Source organism: Hyla sarda, chromosome 8, assembly GCF_029499605.1.
Source record: "Hyla sarda isolate aHylSar1 chromosome 8, aHylSar1.hap1, whole genome shotgun sequence".
Classification (NCBI taxonomy): Eukaryota; Metazoa; Chordata; class Amphibia; order Anura; family Hylidae; genus Hyla; species Hyla sarda.
In genome coordinates, this window is record NC_079196.1 from 97,536,490 (window position 1) to 97,551,604 (window position 15,115).

The window sequence follows — 15,115 nt, forward strand, 5'->3', positions numbered from 1 at the left end:
ACATCTAGCCCGTGGCATTGAATGGCATTTTAAAAGTGCTAAGGGTCCTGGTGCAATAATCCTCCCATGAGGATCAGCCTCAACGGCTTTGTAGATTGCACTCATGTCAGCAACTCCATATACATTTTTTTTTCTTCATGCTTCTTTCTTCATCCTTTTTTCTTTCTGTCATTCAGACTTTCATTCATTCGATCTCTCTCACTCACTTGCTTTAACTCATTTGTTCTCACTCACTCACTCACTCACTCACTCAATCACTCACTCACTCATTCACTCTCACTCACTCTCACTCTCTCACTCACTCGCTCACTAAGTCAGTCTCTCTCTCTCTCTCTCTTTTTCTTTTTATATATATTTTTTTCCGTCTTCTTCTTCTTCTTCTTCAGACCCTGTCATAGCACTAATGCCTTTCCAATACCACCAGCAGATGGAGACACTCCATTGCAACATTGGTTGTGAGCAGCAGTTTCTAAAAACAAATGCCTCATGGCGGATTTCCCATCCATCAATGGATGGTAAATTTTGTTTTTATCATTCACTGACCACAGAAACCAATGCATGGTCAAGCAACAGCAATGACACACCCTTGTGTATAGGCATGAGACCCTCATGTCATTTAACAGGATTCAGCACCACCCACAAGACAGCTACCTGTCATGTCATGTCAAACCTGCACAGGTGTGCTAGATTATTATTATTTCGTTTTATTTTATTTTTTTACACCAATCAGTGTGCAAACATGGTCATTAAAACGCTAAATGAATAGACGTTCATAAACCAGTCAGTGCAACTCATCATTTTGGTCTCCAATTCTCAAACTCAAATTCTCACCCACGGAGGATTAAATGAGAATCTTTCTTGTTTAACACTGGAATGGGGTGGTGCACTGTTCACTACCCGAAGATACTGCCACATCGGGTCAATGCATAGGGCGACAGAAGCAAGCTTCCAAATCAGCTCCCTTTCTCAAAAATCCATTTAATTTATGGTCCCCAGATAGGGAACGTATGTATCAGTATGTGCTCACAAGTCACCCAAGTGCAAGTATTCACACAAAAAAAAACGTGCCTCAGGATGCGATCTGTCGCAAGATCCTTTCTTTTTTTACACTTGATCTAAGCCAAAAGGCCTAGAGGGGATAACCGGGAAAGGGGTGGACCCAACCATGTCCCCTTCATGAGCACTCACATTACTCATAGGAATGGAAGGAAGGCTGGCAGCCAACCAGCCTCCCATACACTTTCTGGGTGGGTGGCAGTCAGCCACCCATACATACATACAGCACAGGCTAAACCCACATCATCACTTAAAAAAAGGACAGGCGACCATTGCACTCTGATGGAGCATTTAGCAATGCAATCCATAGCCTGGCTTTTGCCTGAACCTCCATCACTCCTCCTCTTGCATATAAGACAATATTTCAGATCTGCATATGAAAACAACACGCCTACCTTTGTTGCACATAGCTGCCTGCCTGTCTCTAGTTACCCCACTGGCTGTAGCTGCGTCCCTTCCGACATGGAATAACACCAACTGTAACGATAAACTGAAAATTAACAGTGTAAACCTGCATCATTTTGGACTCTGGTATTTGCTGAATCCGGGTGACCTGACAATCGATGGTGGTGCCGCTGGTGATTCTGGCCTTCTTGGAATCTGTTGGGCCTATGTGTTAGCTCACACATCACTTGGGTATCCATGGTAACTACCACAACATGGTCATCTGCAGTTTACATCTAGCCCGTGGCATTGAAAGGCATTTTAAAAGTGCTAAGGGTCCTGGTGCAATAATCCTCCCATGAGGATCAGCCTCAACGGCTTTGTAGATTGCACTCATGTCAGCAACTCCATATACATTTTTTTTTCTTCATGCTTCTTTCTTCATCCTTTTTTCTTTCTGTCATTCAGACTTTTATTTATTCGATCTCTCTCACTCACTTGCTTTAACTCATTTGTTCTCACTCACTCACTCACTCACTCAATCACTCACTCACTCATTCACTCTCACTCACTCTCACTCTCTCACTCACTCGCTCACTAAGTCAGTCTCTCTCTCTCTCTCTCTCTCTTTTTCTTTTTATATATATTTTTTTCCGTCTTCTTCTTCTTCTTCTTCTTCTTCAGACCCTGTCATAGCACTAATGCCTTTCCAATACCACCAGCAGATGGAGACACTCCATTGCAACATTGGTTGTGAGCAGCAGTTTCTAAAAACAAATGCCTCATGGCGGATTTCCCATCCATCAATGGATGGTAAATTTTGTTTTTATCATTCACTGACCACAGAAACCAATGCATGGTCAAGCAACAGCAATGACACACCCTTGTGTATAGGCATGAGACCCTCATGTCATTTAACAGGATTCAGCACCACCCACAAGACAGCTACCTGTCATGTCATGTCAAACCTGCACAGGTGTGCTAGATTATTATTATTTAGTTTTATTTTATTTTTTTACACCAATCAGTGTGCAAACATGGTCATTAAAACGCTAAATGAATAGACGTTCATAAACCAGTCAGTGCAACTCATCATTTTGGTCTCCAATTCTCAAACTCAAATTCTCACCCACGGAGGATTAAATGAGAATCTTTCTTGTTTAACACTGGAATGGGGTGGTGCACTGTTCACTACCCGAAGATACTGCCACATCGGGTCAATGCATAGGGCGACAGAAGCAAGCTTCCAAATCAGCTCCCTTTCTCAAAAATCCATTTAATTTATGGTCCCCAGATAGGGAACGTATGTATCAGTATGTGCTCACAAGTCACCCGAGTGCAAGTATTCACACAAAAAAAAACGTGCCTCAGGATGCGATCTGTCGCAAGATCCTTTCTTTTTTTACACTTGATCTAAGCCAAAAGGCCTAGAGAGGATAACCGGGAAAGGGGTGGACCCAACCACGTCCCCTTCATGAGCACTCACATTACTCATAGGAATGGAAGGAAGGCTGGCAGCCAACCAGCCTCCCATACACTTTCTGGGTGGGTGGCAGTCAGCCACCCATACATACATACAGCACAGGCTAAACCCACATCATCACTTAAAAAAAGGACAGGCGACCATTGCACTCTGATGGAGCATTTAGCAATGCAATCCATAGCCTGGCTTTTGCCTGAACCCCCATCACTCCTCCTCTTGCATATAAGACAATATTTCAGATCTGCATATGAAAACAACACGCCTACCTGTGTTGCACATAGCTGCCTGCCTGTCTCTAGTTACCCCACTGGCTGTAGCTGCGTCCCTTCCGACATGGAATAACACCAACTGTAACGATAAACTGAAAATTAACAGTATAAACCTGCATCATTTTGGACTCTGGTATTTGCTGAATCCGGGTGACCTGACAATCGATGGTGGTGCCGCTGGTGATTCTGGCCTTCTTGGAATCTGTTGGGCCTATGTGTTAGCTCACACATCACTTGGGTATCCATGGTAACTACCACAACATGGTCATCTGCAGTTTACATCTAGCCCGTGGCATTGAATGGCATTTTAAAAGTGCTAAGGGTCCTGGTGCAATAATCCTCCCATGAGGATCAGCCTCAACGGCTTTGTAGATTGCACTCATGTCAGCAACTCCATATACATTTTTTTTTCTTCATGCTTCTTTCTTCATCCTTTTTTCTTTCTGTCATTCAGACTTTCATTCATTCGATCTCTCTCACTCACTTGCTTTAACTCATTTGTTCTCACTCACTCACTCACTCACTCAATCACTCACTCACTCATTCACTCTCACTCACTCTCACTCTCTCACTCACTCGCTCACTAAGTCAGTCTCTCTCTCTCTCTCTCTTTTTCTTTTTATATATATTTTTTTCCGTCTTCTTCTTCTTCTTCTTCAGACCCTGTCATAGCACTAATGCCTTTCCAATACCACCAGCAGATGGAGACACTCCATTGCAACATTGGTTGTGAGCAGCAGTTTCTAAAAACAAATGCCTCATGGCGGATTTCCCATCCATCAATGGATGGTAAATTTTGTTTTTATCATTCACTGACCACAGAAACCAATGCATGGTCAAGCAACAGCAATGACACACCCTTGTGTATAGGCATGAGACCCTCATGTCATTTAACAGGATTCAGCACCACCCACAAGACAGCTACCTGTGATGTCATGTCAAACCTGCACAGGTGTGCTAGATTATTATTATTTAGTTTTATTTTATTTTTTTACACCAATCAGTGTGCAAACATGGTCATTAAAACGCTAAATGAATAGACGTTCATAAACCAGTCAGTGCAACTCATCATTTTGGTCTCCAATTCTCAAACTCAAATTCTCACCCACGGAGGATTAAATGAGAATCTTTCTTGTTTAACACTGGAATGGGGTGGTGCACTGTTCACTACCCGAAGATACTGCCACATCGGGTCAATGCATAGGGCGACAGAAGCAAGCTTCCAAATCAGCTCCCTTTCTCAAAAATCCATTTAATTTATGGTCCCCAGATAGGGAACGTATGTATCAGTATGTGCTCACAAGTCACCCAAGTGCAAGTATTCACACAAAAAAAAACGTGCCTCAGGATGCGATCTGTCGCAAGATCCTTTCTTTTTTTACACTTGATCTAAGCCAAAAGGCCTAGAGGGGATAACCGGGAAAGGGGTGGACCCAACCATGTCCCCTTCATGAGCACTCACATTACTCATAGGAATGGAAGGAAGGCTGGCAGCCAACCAGCCTCCCATACACTTTCTGGGTGGGTGGCAGTCAGCCACCCATACATACATACAGCACAGGCTAAACCCACATCATCACTTAAAAAAAGGACAGGCGACCATTGCACTCTGATGGAGCATTTAGCAATGCAATCCATAGCCTGGCTTTTGCCTGAACCCCCATCACTCCTCCTCTTGCATATAAGACAATATTTCAGATCTGCATATGAAAACAACACGCCTACCTTTGTTGCACATAGCTGCCTGCCTGTCTCTAGTTACCCCACTGGCTGTAGCTGCGTCCCTTCCGACATGGAATAACACCAACTGTAACGATAAACTGAAAATTAACAGTATAAACCTGCATCATTTTGGACTCTGGTATTTGCTGAATCCGGGTGACCTGACAATCGATGGTGGTGCCGCTGGTGATTCTGGCCTTCTTGGAATCTGTTGGGCCTATGTGTTAGCTCACACATCACTTGGGTATCCATGGTAACTACCACAACATGGTCATCTGCAGTTTACATCTAGCCCGTGGCATTGAATGGCATTTTAAAAGTGCTAAGGGTCCTGGTGCAATAATCCTCCCATGAGGATCAGCCTCAACGGCTTTGTAGATTGCACTCATGTCAGCAACTCCATATACATTTTTTTTTCTTCATGCTTCTTTCTTCATCCTTTTTTCTTTCTGTCATTCAGACTTTCATTCATTCGATCTCTCTCACTCACTTGCTTTAACTCATTTGTTCTCACTCACTCACTCACTCAATCACTCACTCACTCATTCACTCTCACTCACTCTCACTCTCTCACTCACTCGCTCACTAAGTCAGTCTCTCTCTCTCTCTCTCTTTTTCTTTTTATATATATTTTTTTCCGTCTTCTTCTTCTTCTTCTTCAGACCCTGTCATAGCACTAATGCCTTTCCAATACCACCAGCAGATGGAGACACTCCATTGCAACATTGGTTGTGAGCAGCAGTTTCTAAAAACAAATGCCTCATGGCGGATTTCCCATCCATCAATGGATGGTAAATTTTGTTTTTATCATTCACTGACCACAGAAACCAATGCATGGTCAAGCAACAGCAATGACACACCCTTGTGTATAGGCATGAGACCCTCATGTCATTTAACAGGATTCAGCACCACCCACAAGACAGCTACCTGTCATGTCATGTCAAACCTGCACAGGTGTGCTAGATTATTATTATTTAGTTTTATTTTATTTTTTTACACCAATCAGTGTGCAAACATGGTCATTAAAACGCTAAATGAATAGACGTTCATAAACCAGTCAGTGCAACTCATCATTTTGGTCTCCAATTCTCAAACTCAAATTCTCACCCACGGAGGATTAAATGAGAATCTTTCTTGTTTAACACTGGAATGGGGTGGTGCACTGTTCACTACCCGAAGATACTGCCACATCGGGTCAATGCATGGGGCGACAGAAGCAAGCTTCCAAATCAGCTCCCTTTCTCAAAAATCCATTTAATTTATGGTCCCCAGATAGGGAACGTATGTATCAGTATGTGCTCACAAGTCACCCAAGTGCAAGTATTCACACAAAAAAAAACGTGCCTCAGGATGCAATCTGTCGCAAGATCCTTTCTTTTTTTACACTTGATCTAAGCCAAAAGGCCTAGAGGGGATAACCGGGAAAGGGGTGGACCCAACCATGTCCCCTTCATGAGCACTCACATTACTCATAGGAATGGAAGGAAGGCTGGCAGCCAACCAGCCTCCCATACACTTTCTGGGTGGGTGGCAGTCAGCCACCCATACATACATACAGCACAGGCTAAACCCACATCATCACTTAAAAAAAGGACAGGCGACCATTGCACTCTGATGGAGCATTTAGCAATGCAATCCATAGCCTGGCTTTTGCCTGAACCCCCATCACTCCTCCTCTTGCATATAAGACAATATTTCAGATCTGCATATGAAAACAACACGCCTACCTTTGTTGCACATAGCTGCCTGCCTGTCTCTAGTTACCCCACTGGCTGTAGCTGCGTCCCTTCCGACATGGAATAACACCAACTGTAACGATAAACTGAAAATTAACAGTATAAACCTGCATCATTTTGGACTCTGGTATTTGCTGAATCCGGGTGACCTGACAATCGATGGTGGTGCCGCTGGTGATTCTGGCCTTCTTGGAATCTGTTGGGCCTATGTGTTAGCTCACACATCACTTGGGTATCCATGGTAACTACCACAACATGGTCATCTGCAGTTTACATCTAGCCCGTGGCATTGAATGGCATTTTAAAAGTGCTAAGGGTCCTGGTGCAATAATCCTCCCATGAGGATCAGCCTCAACGGCTTTGTAGAATGCACTCATGTCAGCAACTCCATATACATTTTTTTTTCTTCATGCTTCTTTCTTCATCCTTTTTTCTTTCTGTCATTCAGACTTTCATTCATTCGATCTCTCTCACTCACTTGCTTTAACTCATTTGTTCTCACTCACTCACTCACTCACTCAATCACTCACTCACTCATTCACTCTCACTCACTCTCACTCTCTCACTCACTCGCTCACTAAGTCAGTCTCTCTCTCTCTCTCTCTTTTTCTTTTTATATATATTTTTTTCCGTCTTCTTCTTCTTCTTCTTCTTCTTCAGACCCTGTCATAGCACTAATGCCTTTCCAATACCACCAGCAGATGGAGACACTCCATTGCAACATTGGTTGTGAGCAGCAGTTTCTAAAAACAAATGCCTCATGGCGGATTTCCCATCCATCAATGGATGGTAAATTTTGTTTTTATCATTCACTGACCACAGAAACCAATGCATGGTCAAGCAACAGCAATGACACACCCTTGTGTATAGGCATGAGACCCTCATGTCATTTAACAGGATTCAGCACCACCCACAAGACAGCTACCTGTCATGTCATGTCAAACCTGCACAGGTGTGCTAGATTATTATTATTTAGTTTTATTTTATTTTTTTACACCAATCAGTGTGCAAACATGGTCATTAAAACGCTAAATGAATAGACGTTCATAAACCAGTCAGTGCAACTCATCATTTTGGTCTCCAATTCTCAAACTCAAATTCTCACCCACGGAGGATTAAATGAGAATCTTTCTTGTTTAACACTGGAATGGGGTGGTGCACTGTTCACTACCCGAAGATACTGCCACATCGGGTCAATGCATAGGGCGACAGAAGCAAGCTTCCAAATCAGCTCCCTTTCTCAAAAATCCATTTAATTTATGGTCCCCAGATAGGGAACGTATGTATCAGTATGTGCTTACAAGTCACCCAAGTGCAAGTATTCACACAAAAAAAAACTTGCCTCAGGATGCGATCTGTCGCAAGATCCTTTCTTTTTTTACACTTGATCTAAGCCAAAAGGCCTAGAGGAGATAACCGGGAAAGGGGTGGACCCAACCATGTCCCCTTCATGAGCACTCACATTACTCATAGGAATGGAAGGAAGGCTGGCAGCCAACCAGCCTCCCATACACTTTCTGGGTGGGTGGCAGTCAGCCACCCATACATACATACAGCACAGGCTAAACCCACATCATCACTTAAAAAAAGGACAGGCGACCATTGCACTCTGATGGAGCATTTAGCAATGCAATCCATAGCCTGGCTTTTGCCTGAACCCCCATCACTCCTCCTCTTGCATATAAGACAATATTTCAGATCTGCATATGAAAACAACACGCCTACCTTTGTTGCACATAGCTGCCTGCCTGTCTCTAGTTACCCCACTGGCTGTAGCTGCGTCCCTTCCGACATGGAATAACACCAACTGTAACGATAAACTGAAAATTAACAGTATAAACCTGCATCATTTTGGACTCTGGTATTTGCTGAATCCGGGTGACCTGACAATCGATGGTGGTGCCGCTGGTGATTCTGGCCTTCTTGGAATCTGTTGGGCCTATGTGTTAGCTCACACATCACTTGGGTATCCATGGTAACTACCACAACATGGTCATCTGCAGTTTACATCTAGCCCGTGGCATTGAATGGCATTTTAAAAGTGCTAAGGGTCCTGGTGCAATAATCCTCCCATGAGGATCAGCCTCAACGGCTTTGTAGATTGCACTCATGTCAGCAACTCCATATACATTTTTTTTTCTTCATGCTTCTTTCTTCATCCTTTTTTCTTTCTGTCATTCAGACTTTCATTCATTCGATCTCTCTCACTCACTTGCTTTAACTCATTTGTTCTCACTCACTCACTCAATCACTCACTCACTCATTCACTCTCACTCACTCTCACTCTCTCACTCACTCGCTCACTAAGTCAGTCTCTCTCTCTCTCTCTCTCTTTTTCTTTTTATATATATTTTTTTCCGTCTTCTTCTTCTTCTTCTTCAGACCCTGTCATAGCACTAATGCCTTTCCAATACCACCAGCAGATGGAGACACTCCATTGCAACATTGGTTGTGAGCAGCAGTTTCTAAAAACAAATGCCTCATGGCGGATTTCCCATCCATCAATGGATGGTAAATTTTGTTTTTATCATTCACTGACCACAGAAACCAATGCATGGTCAAGCAACAGCAATGACACACCCTTGTGTATAGGCATGAGACCCTCATGTCATTTAACAGGATTCAGCACCACCCACAAGACAGCTACCTGTCATGTCATGTCAAACCTGCACAGGTGTGCTAGATTATTATTATTTAGTTTTATTTTATTTTTTTACACCAATCAGTGTGCAAACATGGTCATTAAAACGCTAAATGAATAGACGTTCATAAACCAGTCAGTGCAACTCATCATTTTGGTCTCCAATTCTCAAACTCAAATTCTCACCCACGGAGGATTAAATGAGAATCTTTCTTGTTTAACACTGGAATGGGGTGGTGCACTGTTCACTACCCGAAGATACTGCCACATCGGGTCAATGCATAGAGCGACAGAAGCAAGCTTCCAAATCAGCTCCCTTTCTCAAAAATCCATTTAATTTATGGTCCCCAGATAGGGAACGTATGTATCAGTATGTGCTCACAAGTCACCCAAGTGCAAGTATTCACACAAAAAAAAACGTGCCTCAGGATGCGATCTGTCGCAAGATCCTTTCTTTTTTTACACTTGATCTAAGCCAAAAGGCCTAGAGGGGATAACCGGGAAAGGGGTGGACCCAACCATGTCCCCTTCATGAGCACTCACATTACTCATAGGAATGGAAGGAAGGCTGGCAGCCAACCAGCCTCCCATACACTTTCTGGGTGGGTGGCAGTCAGCCACCCATACATACATACAGCACAGGCTAAACCCACATCATCACTTAAAAAAAGGACAGGCGACCATTGCACTCTGATGGAGCATTTAGCAATGCAATCCATAGCCTGGCTTTTGCCTGAACCCCCATCACTCCTCCTCTTGCATATAAGACAATATTTCAGATCTGCATATGAAAACAACACGCCTACCTTTGTTGCACATAGCTGCCTGCCTGTCTCTAGTTACCCCACTGGCTGTAGCTGCGTCCCTTCCGACATGGAATAACACCAACTGTAACGATAAACTGAAAATTAACAGTATAAACCTGCATCATTTTGGACTCTGGTATTTGCTGAATCCGGGTGACCTGACAATCGATGGTGGTGCCGCTGGTGATTCTGGCCTTCTTGGAATCTGTTGGGCCTATGTGTTAGCTCACACATCACTTGGGTATCCATGGTAACTACCACAACATGGTCATCTGCAGTTTACATCTAGCCCGTGGCATTGAATGGCATTTTAAAAGTGCTAAGGGTCCTGGTGCAATAATCCTCCCATGAGGATCAGCCTCAACGGCTTTGTAGATTGCACTCATGTCAGCAACTCCATATACATTTTTTTTTCTTCATGCTTCTTTCTTCATCCTTTTTTCTTTCTGTCATTCAGACTTTCATTCATTCGATCTCTCTCACTCACTTGCTTTAACTCATTTGTTCTCACTCACTCACTCACTCACTCAATCACTCACTCACTCATTCACTCTCACTCACTCTCACTCTCTCACTCACTCGCTCACTAAGTCAGTCTCTCTCTCTCTCTCTCTTTTTCTTTTTATATATATTTTTTTCCGTCTTCTTCTTCTTCTTCTTCAGACCCTGTCATAGCACTAATGCCTTTCCAATACCACCAGCAGATGGAGACACTCCATTGCAACATTGGTTGTGAGCAGCAGTTTCTAAAAACAAATGCCTCATGGCGGATTTCCCATCCATCAATGGATGGTAAATTTTGTTTTTATCATTCACTGACCACAGAAACCAATGCATGGTCAAGCAACAGCAATGACACACCCTTGTGTATAGGCATGAGACCCTCATGTCATTTAACAGGATTCAGCACCACCCACAAGACAGCTACCTGTCATGTCATGTCAAACCTGCACAGGTGTGCTAGATTATTATTATTTAGTTTTATTTTATTTTTTTACACCAATCAGTGTGCAAACATGGTCATTAAAACGCTAAATGAATAGACGTTCATAAACCAGTCAGTGCAACTCATCATTTTGGTCTCCAATTCTCAAACTCAAATTCTCACCCACGGAGGATTAAATGAGAATCTTTCTTGTTTAACACTGGAATGGGGTGGTGCACTGTTCACTACCCGAAGATACTGCCACATCGGGTCAATGCATAGGGCGACAGAAGCAAGCTTCCAAATCAGCTCCCTTTCTCAAAAATCCATTTAATTTATGGTCCCCAGATAGGGAACGTATGTATCAGTACGTGCTCACAAGTCACCCAAGTGCAAGTATTCACACAAAAAAAAACGTGCCTCAGGATGCGATCTGTCGCAAGATCCTTTCTTTTTTTACACTTGATCTAAGCCAAAAGGCCTAGAGGGGATAACCGGGAAAGGGGTGGACCCAACCATGTCCCCTTCATGAGCACTCACATTACTCATAGGAATGGAAGGAAGGCTGGCAGCCAACCAGCCTCCCATACACTTTCTGGGTGGGTGGCAGTCAGCCACCCATACATACATACAGCACAGGCTAAACCCACATCATCACTTAAAAAAAGGACAGGCGACCATTGCACTCTGATGGAGCATTTAGCAATGCAATCCATAGCCTGGCTTTTGCCTGAACCCCCATCACTCCTCCTCTTGCATATAAGACAATATTTCAGATCTGCATATGAAAACAACACGCCTACCTTTGTTGCACATAGCTGCCTGCCTGTCTCTAGTTACCCCACTGGCTGTAGCTGCGTCCCTTCCGACATGGAATAACACCAACTGTAACGATAAACTGAAAATTAACAGTATAAACCTGCATCATTTTGGACTCTGGTATTTGCTGAATCCGGGTGACCTGACAATCGATGGTGGTGCCGCTGGTGATTCTGGCCTTCTTGGAATCTGTTGGGCCTATGTGTTAGCTCACACATCACTTGGGTATCCATGGTAACTACCACAACATGGTCATCTGCAGTTTACATCTAGCCCGTGGCATTGAATGGCATTTTAAAAGTGCTAAGGGTCCTGGTGCAATAATCCTCCCATGAGGATCAGCCTCAACGGCTTTGTAGATTGCACTCATGTCAGCAACTCCATATACATTTTTTTTTCTTCATGCTTCTTTCTTCATCCTTTTTTCTTTCTGTCATTCAGACTTTCATTCATTCGATCTCTCTCACTCACTTGCTTTAACTCATTTGTTCTCACTCACTCACTCACTCACTCAATCACTCACTCACTCATTCACTCTCACTCACTCTCACTCTCTCACTCACTCGCTCACTAAGTCAGTCTCTCTCTCTCTCTCTCTTTTTCTTTTTATATATATTTTTTTCCGTCTTCTTCTTCTTCTTCTTCTTCTTCAGACCCTGTCATAGCACTAATGCCTTTCCAATACCACCAGCAGATGGAGACACTCCATTGCAACATTGGTTGTGAGCAGCAGTTTCTAAAAACAAATGCCTCATGGCGGATTTCCCATCCATCAATGGATGGTAAATTTTGTTTTTATCATTCACTGACCACAGAAACCAATGCATGGTCAAGCAACAGCAATGACACACCCTTGTGTATAGGCATGAGACCCTCATGTCATTTAACAGGATTCAGCACCACCCACAAGACAGCTACCTGTCATGTCATGTCAAACCTGCACAGGTGTGCTAGATTATTATTATTTAGTTTTATTTTATTTTTTTACACCAATCAGTGTGCAAACATGGTCATTAAAACGCTAAATGAATAGACGTTCATAAACCAGTCAGTGCAACTCATCATTTTGGTCTCCAATTCTCAAACTCAAATTCTCACCCACGGAGGATTAAATGAGAATCTTTCTTGTTTAACACTGGAATGGGGTGGTGCACTGTTCACTACCCGAAGATACTGCCACATCGGGTCAATGCATAGGGCGACAGAAGCAAGCTTCCAAATCAGCTCCCTTTCTCAAAAATCCATTTAATTTATGGTCCCCAGATAGGGAACGTATGTATCAGTACGTGCTCACAAGTCACCCAAGTGCAAGTATTCACACAAAAAAAAACGTGCCTCAGGATGCGATCTGTCGCAAGATCCTTTCTTTTTTTACACTTGATCTAAGCCAAAAGGCCTAGAGGGGATAACCGGGAAAGGGGTGGACCCAACCATGTCCCCTTCATGAGCACTCACATTACTCATAGGAATGGAAGGAAGGCTGGCAGCCAACCAGCCTCCCATACACTTTCTGGGTGGGTGGCAGTCAGCCACCCATACATACATACAGCACAGGCTAAACCCACATCATCACTTAAAAAAAGGACAGGCGACCATTGCACTCTGATGGAGCATTTAGCAATGCAATCCATAGCCTGGCTTTTGCCTGAACCCCCATCACTCCTCCTCTTGCATATAAGACAATATTTCAGATCTGCATATGAAAACAACACGCCTACCTTTGTTGCACATAGCTGCCTGCCTGTCTCTAGTTACCCCACTGGCTGTAGCTGCGTCCCTTCCGACATGGAATAACACCAACTGTAACGATAAACTGAAAATTAACAGTATAAACCTGCATCATTTTGGACTCTGGTATTTGCTGAATCCGGGTGACCTGACAATCGATGGTGGTGCCGCTGGTGATTCTGGCCTTCTTGGAATCTGTTGGGCCTATGTGTTAGCTCACACATCACTTGGGTATCCATGGTAACTACCACAACATGGTCATCTGCAGTTTACATCTAGCCCGTGGCATTGAATGGCATTTTAAAAGTGCTAAGGGTCCTGGTGCAATAATCCTCCCATGAGGATCAGCCTCAACGGCTTTGTAGATTGCACTCATGTCAGCAACTCCATATACATTTTTTTTTCTTCATGCTTCTTTCTTCATCCTTTTTTCTTTCTGTCATTCAGACTTTCATTCATTCGATCTCTCTCACTCACTTGCTTTAACTCATTTGTTCTCACTCACTCACTCACTCACTCAATCACTCACTCACTCATTCACTCTCACTCACTCTCACTCTCTCACTCACTCGCTCACTAAGTCAGTCTCTCTCTCTCTCTCTCTTTTTCTTTTTATATATATTTTTTTCCGTCTTCTTCTTCTTCTTCTTCTTCTTCAGACCCTGTCATAGCACTTATGCCTTTCCAATACCACCAGCAGATGGAGACACTCCATTGCAACATTGGTTGTGAGCAGCAGTTTCTAAAAACAAATGCCTCATGGTGGATTTCCCATCCATCAATGGATGGTAAATTTTGTTTTTATCATTCACTGACCACAGAAACCAATGCATGGTCAAGCAACAGCAATGACACACCCTTGTGTATAGGCATGAGACCCTCATGTCATTTAACAGGATTCAGCACCACCCACAAGACAGCTACCTGTCATGTCATGTCAAACCTGCACAGGTGTGCTAGATTATTATTATTTAGTTTTATTTTATTTTTTTACACCAATCAGTGTGCAAACATGGTCATTAAAACGCTAAATGAATAGACGTTCATAAACCAGTCAGTGCAACTCATCATTTTGGTCTCCAATTCTCAAACTCAAATTCTCACCCACGGAGGATTAAATGAGAATCTTTCTTGTTTAACACTGGAATGGGGTGGTGCACTGTTCACTACCCGAAGATACTGCCACATCGGGTCAATGCATAGGGCGACAGAAGCAAGCTTCCAAATCAGCTCCCTTTCTCAAAAATCCATTTAATTTATGGTCCCCAGATAGGGAACGTATGTATCAGTATGTGCTCACAAGTCACCCAAGTGCAAGTATTCACACAAAAAAAAACGTGCCTCAGGATGCGATCTGTCGCAAGATCCTTTCTTTTTTTACACTTGATCTAAGCCAAAAGGCCTAGAGGGGATAACCGGGAAAGGGGTGGACCCAACCATGTCCCCTTCATGAGCACTCACATTACTCATAGGAATGGAAGGAAGGCTGGCAGCCAACCAGCCTCCCATACACTTTCTGGGTGGGTGGCAGTCAGCCACCCATACA

At 43.4% G+C, this 15,115-nt stretch overlaps 9 pseudogenes; all 9 read right to left on the reverse strand.

Annotated features, from left to right (window-relative positions):
- Positions 1-876: 876 nt before the first annotated feature.
- Positions 877-1,140, reverse strand: LOC130285809 (U2 spliceosomal RNA; annotated as a pseudogene).
- Positions 1,141-2,614: 1,474 nt separating this feature from the next.
- LOC130289199 (U2 spliceosomal RNA) lies at positions 2,615-2,878 on the reverse strand (annotated as a pseudogene).
- A 1,464-nt stretch (positions 2,879-4,342) lies between these two features.
- LOC130285810 (U2 spliceosomal RNA) lies at positions 4,343-4,606 on the reverse strand (annotated as a pseudogene).
- Positions 4,607-6,066: 1,460 nt separating this feature from the next.
- LOC130285785 (U2 spliceosomal RNA) lies at positions 6,067-6,330 on the reverse strand (annotated as a pseudogene).
- A 1,470-nt stretch (positions 6,331-7,800) lies between these two features.
- Positions 7,801-8,064, reverse strand: LOC130288507 (U2 spliceosomal RNA; annotated as a pseudogene).
- A 1,458-nt stretch (positions 8,065-9,522) lies between these two features.
- LOC130285727 (U2 spliceosomal RNA) lies at positions 9,523-9,786 on the reverse strand (annotated as a pseudogene).
- Positions 9,787-11,250: 1,464 nt separating this feature from the next.
- On the reverse strand, positions 11,251-11,514 carry LOC130285637 (U2 spliceosomal RNA; annotated as a pseudogene).
- A 1,470-nt stretch (positions 11,515-12,984) lies between these two features.
- LOC130285638 (U2 spliceosomal RNA) lies at positions 12,985-13,248 on the reverse strand (annotated as a pseudogene).
- Positions 13,249-14,718: 1,470 nt separating this feature from the next.
- On the reverse strand, positions 14,719-14,982 carry LOC130285811 (U2 spliceosomal RNA; annotated as a pseudogene).
- Between the last annotated feature and the right edge of the window lie 133 nt (positions 14,983-15,115).